Raw genomic sequence first — 14854 nt, 5'->3', positions numbered from 1 at the left:
AGCATCAAAAATGGATATACTGTATATCATCCATCAGGCAATAAGTGATATCATTTATTTGTGTTTCAGAGTACTAACACTTTTAGTCTTTAATGTATGGGGGGGACGGGTGGAGGGGGGGGGGGTATTTTTTAGAGGCGGATTATACAGTGGAATACAAGCAGAGAATGCAGGGTTAGGGGCAATAAATATAGTGAGCTGTTGACATCCATGTATCAGCCAGTAGTCATTTAAAGAGGATTCTATTGAGGTAACACACCCTTAATGTCAATATGGAGGAACTATGGAACGACATGGAACGGATGGCTCAGTCTAATTCCACAGCAATCACACAAAACACACAAACTCTATTTATTCAAAGTATTTATTGTTTTATTTATGAAATTCCTTATTTATATCTCTAAAGACTGGATTTTCACTACTGCAGTAAATACACCTCACTACAACTCTGTATGGGTACACACACACTTTCTTTCCATTTGCTCAGTGTCAAGTCTCCAGTTTCATTTTGTACTCCTGTGGCTTTTTTTCCCCCCTTTTCTTTGGCAGCAAAGCTCCACATTTACTTGTGCAAATGCAATTTCTATGAAAAAGTGTTTTTGTACGAAGAGAATCAAAATTTTGTAATGATTTTTATCAACACGAAACGCAGTGTCATCCATGGCAGAGGGGTGGTACTCCAGGCAGGTCGTTCAGGAGGCTTTATTATACACTAGACAGAGCCGACACACACACACACACACACACACACACTCAAAAACACACACACACACACACTACACACATACACCCAAGAGCGCAGGGTGCACCCATCCTCCATGGAGCAGATTCACACCAATTCTGTTCTCCGACCGAGAGGCAGAGCATCAGTGACATAACGTTGTTTTGGAGAAGAAGAAGAAAAAAAAAAAAGAAACTATTTTTATCATGTAAAGGAATCATATTTAAAGAAAGATATTTTTACTTCACATGAAAGAAGAGTAATGACAATACTGGTTAGAGCAAATATATAGAGTACACACACACACAGGAAGGGAGGAAGACTGCTGATGATGCTTATCGTTCTACAACCCTGATTAATGATAGACCGTTAGAATCCAGTGCTGAACAATTGTGTGTAAATGGTTTTAAAAAGGAAAACGATGTATTTAAAAAAAAATATATATAAAAAATAATGAACACTTAACTAATTTTGAACTCGTTGTGAAAACAAATTGGAGTGCACACAGTTTACCCTTTGAAGTTGATGCACAAGTTTAAAGAAAATTAAAAAAAAAAAATGTATTCACAACTTTCACCTTGTCTGCCTCTTTATTGATTGATTATTACTGCATGGATCAAACATGGTGTGAATGGAGTGAAGATGAACAAAAATCATTCAAAAGCTATGAGAGAAGGCTGGGTGTGGGTCCTCTATATCTATATATGTATAGAGCAAAATAAATCGATACCAAGTAGTATGGAAATGTCTCCCATCAAACGATACCTGCAATTGATCCTTTTTGCACCCAGAGCTAGAAAATATGACTGCAATGCATTTGTGTAAAAATCTAATCACTTAGATGTGGAGGAGTGGTGGCATTTTATACAATGTAATGTCTCTATTCACATGATGGGTATGGAATGAAGTACTCAGTTGGGCTCAGTATCACTTTAATTCTTTAAACGATACCCAGCCCTAGAATTAAGGCCCATTTAGACAGTGGGTATGGCTTTTAGCATCTAACATATACTGTAGTACTATAAGGTACTGATGGCCCCTTTCCTTATAGTCTGCCCCCCCCCCCCCCCCCCCCAACCACCAATCTTGACACACACCTGCAAATACTGTCCATATAAATGTGCCCACCATCTCTGACATGGGCTAAAATAATGGGGAGATGCCCATTTTAAAGATGGGCAATAAATGGGACCCATGGAAGAACTTTTCAAAGTAAACTATACAAAACAATAGACATAGGTTGTTTGGTTACTGTCGAATAAATCTGATGAAACAACAACCATACAAAATCACCTGATCAGCTAATTATTGATTGATTGATTGATTATATATAATGACATGCTTACAATCTAAAGCCAAGTTTTACAGATGTTTTTATATCTGGTATAAGTTCAACCACTGCATGCCTCCCTCATTCCTATGACATGCTTATAAAAATGAGGATCGGCTCCAAATAGAGCTAAATGGACCATGTGAGCAATTATCTTCGAGGTCTGTTGATCCCTCTTTTATTTCCACAAACAGTGTGTGAAATATTGGGCCGAGGTGGGCAACAAATTGGCCACAAATGGGATATCTGCTAGTTGTATACACATTTAAATAAGAAGCCCGAGTAATTAACAGAGATAAATGGGGCTCATGTGGGGCCTTGAGGATGATTGCTCATAATGTCCCACTTGCCCGTTTAGCAAACACATGGGGTCTGTATTAGTGGTGCTGACTCTACCCCCCCCCCCCCCCCCCTTTTAACAGCTGATGCTTTGAACAATTCCCATTTAATAAACACAGTTTCATTTTTTTTTTTTAAATGATTCCTGCTGCAACTTCAGGAAAAACTACACAACAATTGGCCATGTTCAAAATTTAATGATGGACTAACATTTGGACCCTAATTAAATAACCATAATGGGCATAGGCTTAATCAAACCAAAATACTCTTTACATGCCCATGTGAACAATCATCCTCGGGCCCTGGGAGCCCTAACTTCATTGTGAACAAATTTGAATAATAATCTTGTATCCAGAGTAATTAATCCAGACGGATGGATGCAAAATGTGCAAAGTAGCCCATTTAGTAACCCACTTTGGTATGGGGTCTGCTTTACAGAGCCAGCAGTGGTGTGTCCAATTATAAAGGCATTTCTTTTAATATCTGCTATATGTTTACTCACCAAATATTATGTATGTACACATATATAGGGGTATCACTGCCCCCTTTCCTATTAGAGACCCAAATTAGTAGATATAAATGAGGCCTACATTCGGGCTATTTGTTCTATTCTTATTTATAGTTTATTCTTAATGTTGGTAGCTGATCATTTCCTCTGTGGCTTTAAAGGAGGAAATCCTTTATGACTTCTACAAATGTATAGCTGCCTCAATTATATGACATTATGTTACTTTTAAAACGTAGAGTTAATGTTGTTTATGTATTTTCATTCATTCATCCCTCCAGCATCATATAATCATGTAAAAGCATCTTTTCAGTGCTGTGAACTGGTTACATGGGTGGAAATTCACTCATAAAACTGCCTCCCTCAGCAGGGACTGAACCGCTCGACAAGGTCGCTGCCTAACCAATCCCTGACCTCTGTCAGGTACTCTGGTCAAACCACAAAGCCACAATGACTCAGCAGAATGGCAGCCAATCAGATTAAAGCGCCCTTCCTCCTTGCCCTGACCCAGAAGCAGGACAGATCACAGGAGGGGGAGCTGTCGGAGATGCAGCCAAAGATTACATTAAACGCATTTAGACTTAGTTCTCTGCCCTGCTGGTCAGGAAGAGGACTGTGTATTTGTATTTCTAATCAATCCTGGCTTACCACGATGATACATACACCAATAATAATGTAGAACAGTGATGCATTATGTACAGCAGGGCAGTACATAAATCAAAATATCAAATATCCAGTGAGCGGCAGTTCTGTGGGCGCAAATGCCTTGTTGATGCCAGAGGTCAGAGGAGAATGGCCAGACAGTAACAGTAACTCAAATGACCACTGGTTACAACCGAGGTATGCAGAAGAGCATCTCTGAACGCACAACACACCAGAAACTGACCGTTACTTTAAAGGGCCTATGAGGAATGATGGAGTCATTTTAGCTTTATTTGTGTTTCTACGTGGCAGGTTTTATTGCGGTAACCTCCGTTGACACCGGAAGTGGCGTCACGCACTTCGGGTCACGGGGGTGATTTAAACCGATGACAATCAGCATCAGGTGTTGCCGGTTACTCTTTTGTTTAACCGCACCTGCACGTGTCCGAACACCGAAGACCAGCCACCGTGACCTTCTTCTATCACTGGGACGGGAAGAAGACCACTTCAAGGAACTTTCACGTTTTGCCAGAATGAAGACAGCATTTCCCATGAGCTCTAGCGCATATTGTCATAAAAAAATGCTTATCCGGGCTCCCGACTAACTTTTTTGTGAGTAATTTTAGGCAAATTACTTTGGAAATGTATTATTGTGATGTGGTATTGTAGATGCATCCACATTAATATGAGACTCTTTTATAACCACAAGCAACTCCTTCAGATCTCTTTAAGTCTAAAAAAAAAAAAAGTGAGGAAAAAGGTCATGCAGGTTATGCAGGGTACTTACAGCATGATTTGGTTTCTGGCTCCTGAATGTGTCAGCCTCCTGTCCCACGTAAACCTCCCTGGATGGCAGCAGCATGGCATCCTCCAGCACCATCTCTCTGAGAGCCCTGGGAGACAGCTGTGTGTGTAATGGAAGTAATTAATGAGAATAATAATTTTAGTGCCTTTCAAAAGACCCAAGGTTGCTTTACAAAAACAGGAAACAATCAACTTTTAGTATAGACAAAAGAAAAGTAGAAATAAGGATAAAACAATAATACTAATGTAGACAGAGTGGGTGTAAGGAGGAGTTAATTACCTGAGTAATGTGTTCGGCCTTCACGAAGCAAGCCAGGAAGACCAGGAACAACTCAAGCTGCCGGTCATGGAGTTTGTGAACCAAGACCCGGCTACCCTGTGTATGTAAAACTAATTCTTATGAAATTGATTGCCAACATTGGATGTGCATGCAGGTGCAATCAACAGTTAGAACAGTAATTCCCACCTGGAAAACCATGACAAACTCCTTGAGAATAGCCAGAACACCCATGTAGATGCTGAGCTGTAGAACTGTTGTCGTCTCCTCATGCCACAGCTTCTGACAGACCCTCTTTTTTCTCTTTTCCCTGTGAAAGATGAATTACTGTAAGTGTAACAGTAAATGTTTCTCCTCATTAATAACTTCATCACAAATAAAAGTGCTAATTATTTTAAGGGATTGTAACATCAAGTCTCATCACCTTTGCGGTTGAGTTCCTCCTGATCCACCTTGATTCTGGCTCTCGCCGCCTGATTAACATTGTACTTGGTGTACATCAGTTCCAAAGGCTCTCTATACAGTTCCTTATCCGCAGTGGAGAGGTAGCCATAGTAGAGCACTTTGTATCAGTGTTGCCAACTCCTCAGTAAGGAAAGTAGCTATTGGCTGTCCTAAAAGTCGCTAGAAGTCGCTAAATGACGTCATCACCTAATTTGCATAATTTTCGATTTGCGTGTAATTATAATGTACGCTGTAGGAGAGAGGAATAACATCAAAAAACCTAAATATGTTTAGAACTACAAATTAATATTCTTATGTTGATTATTGGTTTGCTTTTTAAAATTTAAATCAATTTTGTTCTGTATTGTTAAATGTCAGAATATTACATTTAATCAAAAGACTGTTATGCGGGGTGGAATTGCGCAATTTATTTGCAGTCTGGGTGCGGAGTGGTGTGGGTCTCCTCTCTGCTCTGATTACAGCTGGGTCTGCTGTGCGAGGCTACTGTGAACCTGACTGCCTGTGCGTGCTTTGGGACGGGGGAGGGGCTCACGGCAGCACCCGCTGCTCGTTGAGGACAATAACTGCAGAGCTATACGTCCTTTCACTTCAGTCTCAAAAACACCAGAAAAGTCTCCAATAACACCAGAAAAAGTCACTAGATTTGTCGCTAGTCGCTTTTGAGGAAAAAAGTCACTAAGAGGGTTTGGAAAGTCGCCACATTTAGCGAGAAAGTCGCCAAGTTGGCAACACTGACTATATGTGGTAACTTCTGTAAACATCCAAAATAGCCTCCCTATGCCTCTCTGTGAGGTTGAAGAACCATGTGGAGTTTTTATATAGAGACTTTTTGTAAAATGTTTTACCCTAGACCGCCAACTACATTAGACGTTACCACCATCACTGCCAATAAAAGACTTACTCACCACTGCCTGCTGTATGAGACAGAGATATTTTCCTTTCTTGTCACCTCCCACCTTCTTTCTCAACACACACAACCCCTGACCTACACATGCACTATCAGAAATTAACATTATATGCTTCAAACATCCAGATCTCAGGCTAGAAAAAATGACTATAATGATCCCAGTGGCAGACAGCAGCTTCTACTGCTGCACCATGCTCAGCTTCAGCTGTCTCCTCCCTGCCCAAATGTGGCCAAACAATAGAAAAAAGATAAGGTTCCTAACACTCCATGAAAAATAAATCAAATGTGCTGTTTGTGCCTGCCGCCCCTGGACAGCAGCTGAACGGTAGGAAAACATACAAACACACACACACACAAAACATCCTTCCTGTGCAGATCATTACAAGGTAGCCTGTGGTGTTTGTCTTCTTTGTGTGTATGTGTGTAGGTGTCAGCCTTTGCCATTATCACATTAACGTTTTCACACATAGGTGCACTCAGATGGGACTTTAATCTTGGTGTCTCAGCTGGGTCGGGGGAGCAGATAACAAACTCACATGCTAGATCCCATTAATTGGCTAATTCTGATGTCTGGTGGGGAGGGGCTCTGATCTGAAGATGGGGTTTTGGAGACTGTGTCCCTGGGTTGCAGTAGCATCTCATGACTCAGGGTTGCAGTAGCATCTCATGACCCCCCCCCCCCCCCCCCCCCCCCCCCCCCCCCCCCCCCAATCGTCTCTCAAATCAGTTATTTTGTGATCAGGCTACTTTGTCTCTGTGTAGATATCTTAAAGGAACCCTCAACACTTTTGGGAAAGTATTTGTTTGTCATCTTGCACAGAGTCAGATGAGGATATCAAAATTGATTTTATGTCCACACATCTTCTACAGAGGTACAACTGGTGCAGGATCAGTTCAGCTTAACTTAAACTGCTATACTAGCTTTCCACTGGAGACTAGAGCCCAATGTTGAGTCACTACAGATACCACTTTTTTTAGAGGTCAAACTGAAAGGCAATGATCGAATCACTGCACTGTCAGATCTTAACAATTAACTACATAATAAAATCCAAGTGTTAATAAACCAGAGTCATCCCTTTAACCTGACTGCTTTAAAAACAAAAGGCTTAATAGGCAACATTCAGACCATCAATATTGTGGCTTGCTATATTAACCACTAAAAAGTGGTTAGTGCAATATAGTAGTATGAAATGATGGGTTTGCAGTCTTTTTTTTTTTTTTTTTTTAAGTCTTCCTCTGGAGCCCAAGTGAGCATTGAAACCAGCTTTTCTTGCTGTAATCATTCCTCCTGTTCATACTGACCATTAGAAGAGTCCTTCATAATGCACTTACAATGGAAGTGATGGAGGACTAAATCCACAGTCCTCCTTCTGTGTAAAAATGTATTTAAAAGTTGATCTGAAGGTAATATGAAGCTTCAGCGTCCAAATGAGTCAAATCTTCATCTTCTATGTTTCAACGTTACAGTGTTTTTAGTAGCAAAGTCTTTTTGTTACTATACTTCCACCACAGCTCAACAGGGAAACACTAAGAGGGAATGTGATGCTAAAAAGACTGTAAATGTGTCAGATATCACTTGATATGACTAACTCACACTGATGAAGCTCAATAGAAGCTGATCATCTACTTTGAAATGACTGTGTGGACACACTGTGGATACAGTCGTCCATCACTTTACATTGAAAACACATGTGAAGGAGATCTTTTAATAGTCAGTATGAACAGGAGGAATGATTACAGAGAGGAAAACCTCTTTACTGTTCATATGGACACCTGACTGCTGCTTTAAGACACACTTGAAAAACTGTGACCTAGTCCTTTAAGGTCAGTTAATGTAGGCCACTAAAGTCTGTTGCATTTATGATTCACCATCACTGACTTAATTCATCAGCCGCTGACTTGTCACATTTAGTCATAGTCATCAAATTTATGACCAGCTAGTTCCCATTATTAATATATGGTTACATTAGCCCTCCTGATGTTGGGTGATAAGGCTTGGCTTGCAGTAAAAGGTGGTGGATACTGTAGGTTGAGGTCAAGACTCTGCAGGCCGGTCAAGTTCTTCCATGCCAAACTGTGAAAAGCATTTTCTTTATTGAGTTGGCTTCATGCACAGGGGTATAGTCCCAAAACTGTCACCAGAAATGTGTCTAAAATATCACTGTCTACTGATTCAGATTTCCCTTCAGAGCTAATGGACCCAAACCCTGAAAAATGGCCCCAAACTTTAACTGTAAAGAAATATGGAACAGAGTATTTTATCCTGAACTTTTGTACATCAAATTGTGGAAAAACAAGAAAATCTTGTAATTCTTGTGAAATCAGAATGCTTCAGATGGCTTTAATCTAACTTTACTAACTGTATAATGCAGGAGAGTGATGTTTATCTGCTGCTATCTGGTATATTTTCATCACAGTGTGTTCAGTACTTCATATTGTGTATGTGTGTTTGTGTGTATGAGAGAGAGGAAGAGGAGGAGCAAAATGGCAGGTATGACCAACGTGGAGGAATACATCATGTGAGAGTTTCAGTCGGAGTAGGTGACAACCAGATTTGAGCAGAGACAATTGTTAATATTGTCTGCCAGCTTAACATGTGTCTCTGACAATAAGATAGCTTGGGTACAGAGCAAAACTTCTTCACCAAACATAAGTGTGGGTGTGTGTATGAGCGTGTGTGTGCATGGTTAGTAAGAAAAGAAAGGGGGAGAAAGCACCAAAAGCAGTTGTGGGGAGATGTATTAATTGCTTTTATCACTCAGAGACGTGGCGAACGGACTGTGATCCATGTGACCACTGGCCTTTCAACAGATAAAACACAATTTACTGGATTCACACATTGTCAGACTAACAAGCCCAAAGAAGTTGAGCAAAACACAAATCAGCTGAACGTAATAAACACGAACAAAAATGAGAAGCAAAGAACAAAAATACCCTAACCCTAACCCTAATACCCAGACTCACATCAGTTAACTTCACAACAACAGATATAAAGTTTAAAATAACACACACTTTATTAACATTTCTCTGCCCAGACTGACTTAAGCATCTTACTTGTGTTGGTTAAGGAAGCAGGTACAGTGTGTTTCAGTCCATCTCTCGGTCGGCTATGTTCCTCAGGCCTCAGATAAGGATGATGATCTTTTTTGCTCTGTCGGCAGGTTTCATGGTGGCTTTGGATTCAAAAATCCACCCACCCAGCAACGTTGAGATTGTCTGGCCTAGTTAGAGTTAACGTGTACTAGGGCTGTGCGATTGCCTCTAAATTTCAAATTGTAGATTGTCATTTCTCTAAATTGCCAATACAAAATTAAATCAGCAGGGGGGGGCACGTGTCCTTGGCACATTTTTAGTTTTTTGTTATTTGTTATAATGACTTTATTTTTAATGTTTTGCATGCAAAAGTGAGAGACACCGCTGAGCTGACAAGCCGGAGACGTGTTGCTCGTCCTCACTTCAAGTCGCTGTCATTAACTTTTAACCTGCAAAGGCGGCAGTGCTAACACTGTAGGAATTTATGAAAGCCCTTGTGTGAACATTTCAATAGTTACACATTACAACAATATTTATTTGCAATTACTCTATTGAACGACCCCGAAGCATGAGCAAACAGGCTGTGTGGGTTCGGATCAAAGAGATGCGCCCCGTCACTTTCAGCACAGGGCTGGCTGACAGTGTACCCTGCACTGAGAGAAGTGAAGAGAGAAATTGGATTGTAGGTCTGTTTGTAAGTCCGTTTGTAAACGGGGCTTCTCTAACAGTCATGTATTTCCTCCAGAAACATCTCTTAATGAACAGTAGAGCGCCGTTTTTTTTTTTTTTTTTTTTTTTTCAAAATCGATAAACAGCAAATCGCCTGGCAACCCTCCAATCGCCAACATACTATTTGATCGCGGATCGTCCCAGCCCTAATGTGTACCATGGATCTATACAGAAGACCGGGTACAGGTAGACAACCAGGATTGAACCCAGTTTGACATGGCGGCCAACACGTGTACACTAAAAAAGAGTCAGACGTACTCAACAGCAAAAACTATCATCCGTACATTCAATAGCAGAGGTCTAATGCCAAGAATCCAATGTTTGAGGGAGTAAAAAACGTTATAGACTGTATCAAGTTGAGAGATGATAAGCTCCACAAACATGTTTCACCGAACAAAGAAGATATATTGGGTTTCAAAATCCAGGTGTCTTATCATTAATTATGTAGAGCCTCGTACACCACAAAGACAAACATCAAAGGCAGAGATGCAACTAGAAATCAGAGTGAGGCTTATCTACACTATCCACCTCATCTTATCAGACTAAGTGCGGACACCATTTCATTCAATATCTGAAAAGATTGCTTAATTGCAGCAAAGACTATGTAAGATCAGAGAGCCTTACCTCAATCACCACCAACACTGGCAAGAACACCACAGACAAAGTGTTACATGCAGCAGGTGAACAAGTTCCTCTTTGAACGCCAGCATATCAAGATCTCTTGTCTTTTGATGCCAAGTATCATCGAAGATGTCTGGCACATTACGCGTCTGATAAAAATGTGGCCAAAGCTAAATGAAAGGGTCTAAATGATTAAAAGGTGGGACAAGGCCTTCCATGCACTCATTGAAGAAATTGACCAGACATCGTTATCATAGGACATGGCTGTAACATGGCGGAATTTCCTTACAGACATTTTTGAAAACACCCTCAAAATGCTCTCCACTAACATGACAAAATATAATTCATGGATTTTGAAGGATAAGCTGCTGAATCACTAGAAGAAAAAAAAAACTTCTGTTTGTTGAATGGCCAAAAAAAATCCAATTTTGTTTGCTCAAACAATTTACCCATAGGCCTTGCTATGAAGGAGGCTGCTCTACTCAAAGGAAAGAGAGGAGAGTGATACAGTGAATTTGGAATGCCATCTAACAATGTCTGAAACTTACCTATTAGACATGGCAGCAGGTGTATTGAAGAAAACAACGGCAGATGTAAAGCAAGACCATTGGCTTCTATGAGAGGAGTGACAGGATAATGTACCCAACATTCTCTATACCTTTGTGAACTGGTGTGTGGACAAAAATGCACATACAATTTACCAAACATATAAGGAGCCTTCATCAATTGACAATCTCTGTGTAATTGCAATCTGCAAAGACATCATTGCACAATACAGCATCAATACAGATGCACACCCCAATAATACTAGGTGTCTAGGTGCTTATGAGGCACCAACATACCCACCAGCCTCAATGAAATCTTATACCATGGTATTACTGATGCTGCAATTGACACATTTGAAAATGAGGAGAATCTGGATGGAAAGCAGACCACACATGTGATGGCCACAGTTAAAATATAGAAGAGGTCAGACCGCAGCAGAAGTCCATCTTCTGGCCAGAATTCAATAGAATGGCCTTTCTGCCTTGAAAAACTACTGTATGATGTTGATTGAAAAGAGCTTCACAGGGAGGCTGAATATATTTTACCTTTTGTATGATGGCACAACTAAGTCATGTTTATTTAATTTATCGTCTAAATACTCAATACCACCTTTCAGACCAGTGCCACAAGCCACACATGACAACCTGACAACTCCTGAACGCAAAGAGTGATATTTCCACACCAGTTGGAAAGAGAGGTGCACTATGGAAGCTGATCATCAAAGGGGAAGAGCAGCATGGCCCATCCTGGTTTGCGTTAAATGCATTTGTCACAGATAAGGACACTTCCAGTTGTCGCTGTGCCATACATGCCTCTCATAAAAACTTTATTTTGATTATTCCACAATGTAAACAGCACTGATTCGCCTTACACGGCTCTCTGTACAACTGGGGCAAAAGCATATTCTTGTAACTGCCGACCTTGCAATTTATAGTAAATCCCAGGAGATTCTGTGGAGGAAACCACCTTCTCTTCATGGAAAGGTAACAGTGTGATTGGGAGGCACACACATCACTATGACTTGTCTTGCAAGTATTGGCAAGCTCTATGGAGATGGTGGACTGCTGGCCATATGGTGAGAACTCTGCTTGACAAATGCTCTAAGGCAAACAGCTGTCAAGTGGGGTAAGAAGCTTGAAGATTGTCCTAGAAGCTCTCTTTTGTATCTTTTGGAAAGCAGTGATGTCATGGATAGAACAAGAAGAACAGGAACTATTAACCTCAATATTGGAACAGTTAAAGGCTGTACAACATTCATTCAATGGAAGAAAATGGCTGTGATACACGGTGCTCTGATGAGTGGAGCTTCAACTGTGAGGCAACTGACCAGGCCTGACCTTGTAAACATTGTCACTGGTCAAATTGCCTCTGAAAAGGTGGCCAAAGGGTTGTCATGTTTTCTTGGAAGATACTTGACATAAAAACCAACAGTTTACAGAACAGAACCTTACATAGGACGTGAGAACAAAGGGTTTCTGGGAACTCACCTTTGCAGACGTGGAAACAGCTGTATCAAAAAACAAGTCTTGACAGCAACAGATAGACACAGAGGTTTTTTTCATGAGATTTCGATCCGTTTCAAGCCAAAGAGATGTGTCCACAGAGAAGGTGTTGTTTCATGAGTTAGCCACTCTACCACCTACTTTGTTCTCTACTGATGGCAAGATGATAAACTGCTGTCAGGAGAGGAAAAACAATCAATTGTGCTGCCATGGTTTTTGACTGATATGACAACCCATACTCCATCAAGCAACACAGGAGACAAAAATGTGGAGTAGTTTGAGTCGCAGGACCAATGTGATCTCTGGACTCAATAAAGTGCCAAGTTAAAGAAGGTACTTTACAAGCAGTGGCAACAAGACTACACTTTCTGCTTCTGATTGCAATTACATAACCAGCTCTGGTCCACGTAGACTCACTGAGGAACTGACCATCATCCTGGCTGAAGAGCAAAAAGAAACGTCCGTTGAACCTGGATGCATTAAATGTATATGGTTGTTGGCTTAATTTATAGTTTGTGTCCGTCTCTTCACACATTTACACAGTAGCTGCACTCGTTACCTGTTCACTAACAGAGACCACGCCAACATAGATACAAGTTTAAAGATTTATTATGTGGAAGGAAAAGGGTGGAAGGGTAGGGATGAGGAGTGATGGTTGAAGGGTAGGGATGAGGGTCAAAGGAGAGGGATGAAGGGATGAGGGTCTAGGGGTCGTAGGGTTGGGAGGGAGAATTGAGGGTCGAAGGGATGAGGTAAGGGAGGGGAAGGAAAAGAGAGAGGTGTTGGAGGTGGTATGAAGGAAAAATTGAAGACGGTTGCTAGGTAGATGGGAGGTGCAGGATGTAGTGCCAGTTTTCTATGCGGGTGCATCAAAGGAACCGGGGCGGGATGAGACTCTGGGTGGGGGAGCTGTCTCAACATCTGGACAGCTGTAGTTCAAAAAGGACAAAGTGACGGCCAATAAATCTCTAACTAGTTGTTTTAATTAAAGGTAAAGGTATACTTTTACAAATTCAACTTCAATGATGAAATGAGATATGTCGACACACGACATTTAAAACATTTATGGAAATTGTGTGAGCATCTGGATTGAGGAGGAACCTTTCCATTCTTCATTCTCTGTCCTGCCAGAGTGGTAGGGTTGTGGGGAAGGACTTCCAAGAACAATCGAATTTAACTATTTTCATTTTTTGGGAAAATATTTTATTTTATTTTATTTTATTTAGGGTGCACCCAGTTAAAAAGACATTTCAAACAAGAACAAAAGTAACTGCCGGCAGTGTTTGTTTCTATGTATGTTAATACAGTGTTTTGCTTAAATTTACCTGTGTGTTCCTTTTACTCATTGCGGTGTCCAATCTCTTCTTATTACTTTGCCCTGCGCACCTAGTGTGTACTTACCTGTCAAGTGGGTTACACTTTCTTAATACCTGACAGTTGGACTTTGAATATAATGGGTATTTTTCATGTGTTTATGCAGGGTGAGAGCTGCAAATAAACCTGTTTATAAAAAAAAGTGCTTGTGTTTTGCCTCTGAGAAATGAGAGGACAAGAAAAGGTTAGAACTGTCATACTGATCAGGGAAGAGGCTGCTGTTTGTGGTAGAAGGGATTTGGCTGCAGTCCTGCGTGCTGGAACAGAAACATATCCTGAGAATCTGTGATGCTGTGTTAAATCATAGGTAAAAATTCACAAGGTTTAGCCAAGCCTATCATGTAACAAAAACAATGGCAGCACCTTGGACTGTGTCAGGAAGAGGAGATGAAACACATAGCTAAATCTTCTAAGAATAAACACACACACGCACATAAACATACACACACACACACACACATACACGGCTCTAAGGGATGAAAAAGTGGGAGGAATCGGAAAGAAATGAAAAATCACACCATGCAGAATGTGTCAAAGGGGGATATGGTGCTGAATCAGACGACAATACATTTTTCCCTGTGAAAAAATAAAAGGGGGTTATGCTGTTGTGTTTCTCGGCCTGTGAGCTATAACAGATTATTGGCCCAGTAAACAGAGGGCTGAATGGTTCAGGGGAGAATGGTGAAAAGGGAAAGTCACAGGCGTTTATCCGCTTCTGATCCTCACCACAGGAGCTTTACAGACATAATCCCAAATTACACTGAGGGAGAACCACCCGAACTTTACAAGCCATGACCAGATTACACTGAGAGAGACCCACGGCGGACTAATGGAGCGTGACCAGATTAGGGCATCTGAGATCCACCTGTGGTGAGGATACAATGCCCCCGCCGCCGCCACCACCACTGTAGGAGAGAGACCTTCATGAGAGTGGTGCCCCGTCACCTTTTCTTCAATGGAGGACATCTTCACAGTAATACCTCTTAAAAAACACCTGCTTTCTTCTATTCTGTTCTGATCTCTGTATTGTCATTATTTATCAACAGAAAGTGCGGCAAT

The sequence above is a fragment of the Scomber scombrus genome, chromosome 7 (assembly GCF_963691925.1).
Source record: "Scomber scombrus chromosome 7, fScoSco1.1, whole genome shotgun sequence".
NCBI classification, from domain to species: domain Eukaryota; kingdom Metazoa; phylum Chordata; class Actinopteri; order Scombriformes; family Scombridae; genus Scomber; species Scomber scombrus.
This window is presented reverse-complemented; position numbering follows the sequence as displayed.